This window comes from Athene noctua, chromosome 1 (genome assembly GCF_965140245.1).
Source record: "Athene noctua chromosome 1, bAthNoc1.hap1.1, whole genome shotgun sequence".
In the NCBI taxonomy this organism is placed as follows: Eukaryota; Metazoa; Chordata; class Aves; order Strigiformes; family Strigidae; genus Athene; species Athene noctua.
The window spans coordinates 253,041,173-253,051,361 of NC_134037.1; positions in this window are offsets into that span (position 1 = coordinate 253,041,173).

A 10,189-nucleotide genomic window follows, 5' to 3' on the forward strand; every position below is an offset into this window, starting at 1 on the left:
GAGGAAAAGAGAATGAAAGGAGGTTTTAATCTATCTTCATTGACATAATGTGGATGACCATTCTCCTCTTCCTAGGGGTCTCAAGCACCAAGACCAATGTCTCAAAGAAAAGAATACCTTCCTGCCAAACAAACCTGATAAACATGCCAGCATTCAAACCTTTTAGCCAGAGAGAAGCTGTTGGGCTTGTTTGCCTGCTTTCCCACACTGTGCCTCCAGCCCTGCCTCTCTGTTCACATGGCTGACACTGGATTTGCTACAAATAGCAGATCTTTCTCCTCGCATGCCTGACCCCTCTAGTCTAGTCTTTCAAAACATTATTGACTCCAAATATTTTTCCAGGCTGGATCTCCTGTCTCCTACCATAACATCTGGGTGGGACCCCAGTGCTATGTGTGACTGTCCCATTCTTCTGAGAAAGAAAGGAAGAAGAAAGTGTCTTCAAGGGCAAGCATTCCCACCAGAGAGACACCATTTGATTCAGTGGAGATACCAAAGATTGGAGCACAGAAGTGCCAGCAGATGTGCCATGGCATGTCAGAGAGCACATCTGCCTCCTCACCGTCTCATGGGAAAGACTGTCTTTTTAAAATTAGCTCAAAAACTTAGTCTGGGAAGGGAGCCCAGTGCTGACCTAGGGAGAAAAGCAGAAGTGAAACTATTTTCCTGCTAAAACTAAAAGATTCAAGGGCTAGGAGGGCAGAAGGACAATAAATTCTTCAGGGAAGAGCTTAGCAACATGCTGTTGGGATTTTGATTCCCACCTTAAGCCAGGTCTTGATGCCAGTCTCTGCTGTCTGCTTGTTAGGTGTTTACACAGACATCTTCACACCTTCCCGGTGCTGCCCCTCTTGCTGATGAGGAATGGCCCACTGCCAGTGGTACTGCTTTGTTGCTCATCTTTTGTCATGATGCTCACAAACAAGGGTGGGCCAGCAAGAGGCCACTAACCACCCCAAACTGCCAAGGATGCTAATGTGGCTACTCTCCTTCCTCATGGGGCTTTCCTTCTGGCTGCACTCATGGTCTCTGACCACAGCAGCCAGTGGATGTCTCGAAGTGGTGTCAACTGAAATCAGAAAAGATGGAGAGGTTTAACACATAAAATGATGGAGGAGGTTGTCTGTTGTGCACAGTCAGAGGAAGAGAGTGACAACTGGGAATGGTGAGGCACCCAAACATACTCTCTCTGGGTAATAACACCAGTAGGATAGGGACTGGTTCTGGGTTTGTACAAAAACTTGGCACGGTGGGAGTCTGACAGGGACCTTGTAAACCATGAAGTGCAAATGCATTGCATAAATACTGAATAAAATTAATAAAATCCAGAGGCTACATCCTTTGGCACTTTATTACAGCCTTCAGGCTCAAAAGAATCTCTGTTAATCTTCAGGCTGTTAGAAACAAGCACAATGACAGCAGAAGTAGAATAGATTTAGCATAGCGGTACAAAGCAATGTTTTTAACAGTGCAAATGACTAACCACTGGAATGAATTATTTAGACATGTGCTGAAAGCTCCAAACACTTTCATTCTTTAAATCAAGAGATGCTTTTAACACAGTAACAACTATGATAAAAGAATTGATGCTTCAAAAGTAATGGCCTTTGTTTTACAGATTGTCAGTTAGTCAAAGATACAGCAGTTCTTTCACACCTTAAATCTACTTTGGACAGGAAAGCTACCCACTTGCATGCTTTGCTTCTAGGTATTATTACTGACCTTTTAAAAAATTTGTTTGCTAAATTTTATTTTTTCAAAAGTGTGTTGCAGTTCAGTCAGTGCTGCGAGCTCACCGTGCTAGGTGCTGCCTGAAAACAAAGTGTGAGACAGCTCCTGACAGTCTGCATTGACAGGAGACTGATGGGTGGGAACAAAATTAGAGGTACAGACTTGTTAGGCTTGCATCATCTCAGAAGAGGGAATGAGAAAACCATAACCCTTGAGAAAGCTAAACCTGCTGGCAGGATCCAGAACCTTTCATCAAGAGACAAGATAGCAGCCACACCCAAGACTGCCTGTCTCCAGTAACACCACTGTGTTTTGGAACCAAGGAGTAGGAGGAGGAGTCAGATGTTCAGCATTAGATAGATGGAGGTAAACTTCCAACCAGGCTCCCTGGCTCCAAGACCCTCTGTGCTGCTCAGATCAGCAGTGGAGGTGCCCACACGGAGCCCAGTCATCCCAACGTCCAAAGCAGAGAAGCAAGCACTGCGAGGGTGTGACTTGCATCATCCTGCATGGCCAGGCGAGGGTGAGATGGCATCCTCCATATATTTCTCTGCCTCTGTGATGGCTGTAAAGCAAGCCCAGGATGTCCACAGCTGATCAGACAAATCTTGGCCAGGATCTAATGTAATCCTGCCGCTGCAGGGGTTTAGCCTGTGAAAAATCAAGTGCGTTGGCAGAGTGAGGGAAGACTGAGCAGGTCTTTCTCCATGCTCCTTTCAGGCCTTGGCCTTGCTACTGAAATACATATTGCAACTGCTGCTAGGTGTAAATGTAATATCATATTTTCCACATATGTTGCTTCTTGGCCAGTACTGCCTGGGGAAAGATTCAGATGTGAAAAACATAACCACCAGTCCCAGGATTCCATCACTGCTGTGAGTACATCATACAGCTTCTGCTTTTAGAGTTCACAGAATAGCATTGGTGTATGACAGCCAGGACAAAGTATTTCCTCTGAAAAAACAAAAGCAGCAGTGCTTTTAGTCATACTGACAGCAGGGTGGAAGGAAGTACTGGCCTTAAATTAGTGCTGTAAATAAATAGGTGCCTGGTTAGGACTGCAGGTTAAATTACAAGTGCAAAACCTGAAGCCTCTGGAGAGCAGACTTGGGATCTTCCTGCTTTCAAAAACTGCTCAGAAGAAAAGAGTCAGACTTTGTAGTGTCCCAGTGTGCAGGGATCTGCTGTGTAACTGTCTAACTTGTCTTTCTTGGGAGATGGCATTAACTTGTCTGTGGCTGTGTAACACTTGTCATATATGAGGCTGAGGAGCAGCAAGTCCCCAAACACATGGTTCATCAAGTGATATTCAGGGTGCACTCAGCTTCAGTGCTGTAGTGTCTCATGTCTAGATCTCCTTCCATGCAGAAAAACTCAGGATCTCAGGGTAGGCGTTATGGCTCCCCAGAGGATGCAGCAGAACAGAAATCATTGAAGGCAGCACATTACACGGGGACCTTGTAAGCTAGACAGTCACTAACAGCAAAGTATAAAGCTTTGGCACTGCTTGGCAAATTAAAAGCCTGCGTATCCTCCAGATCTGTAGTCATTAATCCTCTCCTGGCTGAAGGCACTCAAGGAAACATAACTTTGTTCTTTCTCTCTTAAGCTCAGAATCAGCATCTATGAGATTGAGGTTTTAGTCTTACTTCCATCAGGAGGCAGAAGAGGTTTGGGGTCAACTGTCTCACTCCTGTAAGAGTGCTCTAGTCACTGTCCCGCTGCCCTGGGCTGCTTGCCATTGGACTTTGCACAGATAGTCACCTAGTCACAAAGTCAGAAGGTGAGTCACTTTCTGCCCTTTAGCTGTGTAGTGAAAGCACAAGAGCTAGAGACCAGCCTGGGCCACACTGCTTACAGTTCCCCTGAGCAGCAGCCCCTGTGCCCGTGCCATGACACAGTGTTCTCAGTCTCCACTGTGCAGTATCCAAATGAACCAGAACGTCCTGGAGATCACCCCAGCCCTCTACCCTTCCTTCAGCACAAGGCAGTGCATAACCGCTCCATACGTTTCTAACTAAACATCCTTACACCTGATGGGAAGTGATTTGAAGACTACCTAGCACAGATTATAGAGCTCATAGCTGTTAAAGACTGCAGGAGTTGGAGTTGTTGGAGTAGGCAGGCTCCAACACAGCAAAAACTTGAAGAGGGGAGAGATGTGAACAGTGCAGAAAGCACATTCATTGCACGCCAAACATTCTTGTGCAAGCCCTACCCCCATAGGCACCAGCTCCATCCGTGCTTCCCTCCACAGCTCCTCATTGAACTGCTGTGCTTTGGTGGGACTCCCCACTCGTGGGACACAGCACCTTGCACAGGGTCAGGACTTCTCCCTCTGTTTCTGCTTAAAATTTTATTACCTGCAAGGATGGCAAGACAAAGTTATGAAGAGCACACTAAGGTAGTACTGGATAGGAGCAATGAGGTCAAGCTGCTTCATGTGTTTGTTTTTGCAGGGACAGACGTGAGATGTGGCTGCTTGCACCATGCTCATGGAAGGCAACAGGCCAAGAAGAACATGAGCGGGAGGGGAACACAAAGCTTGGTTTCAGTTACTAATCCTCATCAGCAACGATACAGAAACAGGCAGAGTCTTGCCAAGATAAGGCACGTCTGCAGACATGTTTGCAGCACACACCTTCTTGCTGTGCCCCAAGTCTGCAGGGGGGCATGCAATGTCCTGTTCAGGCCTCCTGCTTCTGCAGGTCAGGCTCTGATTACACCCACCATGGAGCAACATGTTCAGCTGAAAGAACGGGCCACGACAAATCCTGAACTAACCAACTCTGCTCCTCAGATTTTGATACTTCCAACCAGCACTAACCAACCAGTTAACTCACAACAGTTGTTAACTAACAACTAACAACAACACAACCAATTAACTTCAGCTGAACACCTACCTCTCCTCTGCCCAAACACCAAAACCCGGATCAAAACCCAGGAAGGGAACAAATTTTACCAGGCCCATCTCATCCAGGAAGGGCTTCAGTCATAGTTACTTATCTTGTAGAAGAAGCCTGCCTCATCCCTAGTTTGTGACCCACAGCAGGACTTGGTGTACAAGTCTAGCTCAAAGAGAGGTGATGGTTCTGATGGTAAAATTACACTGTAAAGCCCTCCGGGCTTTGTAATACAGGAAATCAAATTTCATAGCCTGCTTCTCCATGGGATATTGCATCTACAGATCACAGAGAAAAAGCCTTTAGTCTATTATCCATGGTTTTATAAAGAAGGAAATGCACAGGACTTGGGGAGAGGGGGTAACTTTTTCAAGGTCCCCGGGCTAGTGGCAGCACTGGAAAGAAAATACCAGTTTCCAGAGCACCAGCTCTCTGCACTGACACAGCCCCACACAGGCAAAATTCTCCCTCGAGGCCTCAGCAGCTAAAATATTGCAAATTTGCAATCAAGGGCTAAAGAAAAATTAACCTGGTTGGTCCCCCTTGTGGGTCAAGAGTTCGTTATTTTCCAAGCTGTTGTTCTTTGTTTTCATCTGAATCAGAGTAAACTCGCTTCTGCCCACGTCTGAAAGAAACAATACAAGTGGTTAAAACTCTTCCAAAGCCAAAATTGCCTTGCTACTGGGCAAAACATTTGCACAATGTGCTAGTTCAGTAAATAAAGGGTAACTAAGGATAACTAAAGGTTATCACCACTGTGAAGATAGCTCACTGCTGGCTAATACCAGCTAGAATCTTCTTAGGTAGGAAAACATGATACATTTATATGACACCTTTGGAGGAGGTGGGGCTTGATCCCACGGCTAACCTTTTCAATGAGTTTGAGGACTGCACTACTGAGATGTTGCTGGAAAGGAACCTGAGTTGTGTTTTAACTTGGTCAGGATGACACCTAGCTGTTTTACTCTTCTTATAAACTATTCCTTGTATTCCTGGTTTGGAGACTTGAGATAAATTAGGAGATTTTGTGTTTTCACACTGGCTGCTCTATTCGTTACAGCCCAATTTATAAAAAGTACTTAGCTGTATCTTGAAGATTTCAGCAACAGAAATTTTTGATTCAGAAGGATCTAATCTAACTTAACCTCATATTTGGAACAAAACTACTTATATTGTTTTACCTTGTAAACTTAACATCTTCTGCCTGCCTTTATAATGTACTAATGGAATACAGGGCAGGATTTTTTGAGATTGCCCAAGACAAGTGAGTGAATCACCTTCCAAGAGGAACATGTCACTGGCAAACTGAACAGAAAAGGAACCTTAAAGATTTACCTAGACTAGATATCTCACGCCTAGAGCTCTGTGAAAGTAATCCTAAAGTTAAGGGAATGTAGTACATGAACTGAGGACTGACACAGGCAGAAAACCTGCCTAAGGAACTAAAACTGAGAAAAAACTTAATAGAGCAATATGGGTACCAGTTCCTGATGCAATTGCTAAAAGTTACAGCTGCATCTGGCTCTTACAGAGAGTGCATCTCCACTCCCTCCTGCCTGATGAGCTTAGCTGTGGAATACTTCACTGGTTTCTCTGTTCCACATCTACATAGAGAAAACAGAGGGAAAGCAAGCAGGTCCAAAGCCAGAGCCACTGTGGTGCATGAACAGCCGGCTCTGTAACACTGGCTTTTCAGAGTCTGGGCACTGTGCTACTGAGACTCCTCCCAGTCAGACTGAGTCATCGTCAGCCAGCATTAAGAAAGGGATAAAATTAGCTTAGCTATTAGTAGAAATGTTTGGCTAATAAATAAAACAGTGGGACATTTTTGCTTAACAGTGGATGCAACCATAGACAAGAGGTATGTTCTGGCTGCTCGCCTGGATGTAAATACTGCATGGTTAGAATTATTGGTTTTGTCCAAGCTCAAAAAAAAAAATTTTTAAAAAATAATTAAAAAAAAATTGATACAGTAGAAACAAGAGCTTCCATGGAGCTGAGTGTGCATCCAAGACTGTGAAGCCGGGAAGTGTGAGCTGTGTGCGTCTCGGGGTGTCACTCGTTCCTCCAGCACCCTCCCTCCCAATGTTCCCTGAGTGCCTTTTGGTTGACATCACATCTCACGTGGAAAGAGCATGGGATCTCAGCAGAGCTGCACGCATGGGGAAGCAGACAGAGAAAGACACAGTAAGCACAACATGTGTTCAAAACCAGTATGTGGGACCTGCAGCACTGGTCAAGCTTGTTTAATGGCTGGTAAAGAAACCACAGTCTGCCGTGTCTGATGAAGGTCATCACTGCCTCAGGCAGGATCCAGATCAGGTCCTCACCCTTTGCCTTTTCTTGTAGGGAATTCCCACTGAGTCCTGGGATTTTCCCTCCATTGTGAATAGGTTACAAGGTTTCTCCCTCACTGCAAAGCAGGAGTTTACACCCACTAAATCCACTGGGGACCAGAGCACCGAAGGTGCAAAGGGAGAGAGCAGCCCAGGGGATGGGATGGAGCGCAGAAATAGAAAGCTGGAGAGATGGTGCAGAGGGAGGTGGCAGAGAAGAGGTTAAAGCCAGGGATGACTGTCAGCACAGAGAAGCAGAAGCACAAGGTTTTTACTGTCCCATGGCAGCAGGGAGGGTGTGACGAGAGCTACGCAGCCGATGACTGCCTCATCGGAAAGCAGCCCCCGCTGAATCACTGGCTGAGTCACAGCCTTGCTCGGCCTCTATTCTTTTCCCAATCAAGGAAACAGCAACTTCCCACAAACTTCTTTTAAGACTGCCATGCAGATGCTGAGCATTCCTGCACCAGGCCTTGAAGTTCCCCTGTGCCCTTCCACGTCTGTAACCCAGTGGGAGGCACAATCCTTCAAAGCACATAGTGTCCCGAGGGAGGAAATGTGCCACAGCCTCTCCTAAGCAGAAACGGGATTTACTGCCACTCAGCCCATGCAAGCTGTGTCCCGGACAGCAAAAGGCAAGCTCTTACAGGAAGGGAGGTAAGGGGAAAATTCAAGCTGAGAGATTTCCGTTCTGTCACGGAACCTCTGCCCCGATAGGGGAAAATGCTCATGTTCACGGTACAACACTACTTTGAAAGAGGAGATTGCATGCCCTGATGCTGTACTTTAAGGGTGGGCAGAAGATAGCCCTGGAGTCTACAGTGGGAGACCCAAAAATTCAGGAAAGATAATTGCCTCCACTAAATTCCAATCTAGATTCAGAAACAATCAGTGAAAAGCAACAATGAAGAATAATGTTACAGATGGAAGAAAGGGGAACCAGATAGCAAAGAGTATACATGAGAAGCTTTAAGGAACAGAAAAATTACACAGGAAACGGGGAAAAATCACTGTACTGGCAAGGCTAAGAGGGAGTTTTTAAAGTCCATTAGGAATGTAAGCAATCTTCATGATGCTACAGGCCAAGAAGTAGATGAGAAAAACATTAACAAAGTTCCAAACAGGCACAAGATTTTTATAAGTGTTTCTGTTAAGTGTTTCTGTTCTCTTTCAGAACGCAATGTCTTTTGCAGTCTTGCAATAATCTTACAGAAGGGCCAGCATTTAGGAGAGATCTGCATCCTAGAGCACTGAGATAACCAAGGGATGTTGGTGTCCTGGTGTGATCCACAAGCAAATATAAAATTGCACCGAGAATATGTACATGTACTATAAAAGGTTTGGTACAGTAGCTAGGGGCCATGCCAGTGACACCAGCAAGGGATTTCTTTTCAAGACAGATGCCTTTAACACAATCAAACACATTTATTTTTCTCAACTCCAAGAATACATGGAATTTTCTAATCCAGAAAGCAACAGCACTGAGAAGGATTCAAGAGTCACCATGGACACGCACCTGGACTTAAGCACTCAGTGTAGTGGTATGGGTAAAAAGGCCAGTGTGATCCTCGGACAGATAAACAATCGTGTGGAAAGCTGGGGGAGGAAAGTGATTTTATGTGCCTAGTTCACATTAGTGGAGCTGATGCTGAAACAGTTCTTATAGTTTTGATGTTGATAAATTGGATAGAAAGCAAGAAAAAGCCCTCAAATAATTGGTGGGAGGAAGGAAACAATTCTAAGAGATGAGAAGAGCCCAGTCTGCTTATCTTATCCAAAAGCAGTCGCAAGGCTAAATTACAAATACCTGGTGAGGAAACAGGCTTTTAAAATTACCAGAGTAAGGCACAACAGGCACCCGTGGTTGGGAATAAAGCCAACTGAAATTAAAACTAAGGTGCAGTTTTAAACTGTGAGGATAATTAATCACTGGAGGAAATGATCAAGGGAAGTGGTGATTTCTCCTGCTTTCCATGTTTTCCATGCAGTACACAATACTTTTTAAGGGCTGCCACAATCAAATTGCTGAGCAGAGGAATAATAACTGAGGGTACATCCTTGGTACCAATTACTGTGTGCAAAGAGATTCATGGCTTAGTGTGCCACAGGAAGAAAGATGTCTTCAGCCTTGAGCTGTTTTGTGATTAGAGCAGCCATGGGAAGGGGGAAGACATCGGGTTTTGTCATTGTCTAGTTGTTTAATGGGATGATATTTTAATGCATAATCCTGGAATCCAGGAATTCCCAGTTGCTGCCCATATCACTGAACTTGACTGGTGTACCCTTCTACATATGTGCTCTCTTTCTCAATGAGTCTTTAATTCCTTCCCTTATATGCACCTAGTCATCTTCAAAAACACAGGGAGAGCACCCCTAAAATCAAATCAGTATAGAGCTGTCTGACTGACAGGGCAACAATTCTCCACATGCAGGGTCAGTGCTGCTTGGGAAAGACTGTGCCCCAGAGGGACCAAGAGGCTGCTCGTAATGTCATGAGGGCTGGACATGCTCTGAGAACAGTTACAGGATGAAAGTTCTCTGAACACTTGAGCTGGGGGATGTATCTATTAGGTCCTGGTGAGAGCATGATGCTAAACTTCTTAGACCTAAACTAAGTCCAAACAAGTTCAAGATTGGGCAAAACTCTGTATGTTTAGGCATCTTTAAAACCAAATGTTGTACACCTGTGAAGGTTAGGTGCCTTTGCAACAAGACCAGGTAGGGGTTTTCAGGAGTCTGGATGTAGGCACCTCCGCTCCACCAATATCCTTCTTTAATGTCCAGAAGGCATTCCCTTCTGAGGAAACTAAATCTCTGACCATAAAAAATGTCTGTAGCTATTTGTACTCTACATTGATACACACGAGTTGGGGGAAGGGAAGCACCTTGGGGTTGTGGGGAACAATTTTGGCCAAAGACACTAAGCCAGTCCTTTATTATTCAAAGTACCTGTATCTGTTCAGAGCAGGAACTTTTCTAGTTTTTTAGCTCTCATCTTCAAGTAATCCTCCACACAGAGAACATTTGCCATTTACTCTTACCCAACAGCAGAAGTCTCTTCAGTTTTGAGTTCTTTAATCAGGACTTTGATACCTTTTGCCAGATGGACATTAAAACTGAACAGCAGACACTTCCCTCAGGACATGTTACTGAGCAAAATACAACATTCTGCTGCACAAAGACAGTCAAATTAGCATAACAGTCTCCCTATTTAAAGTC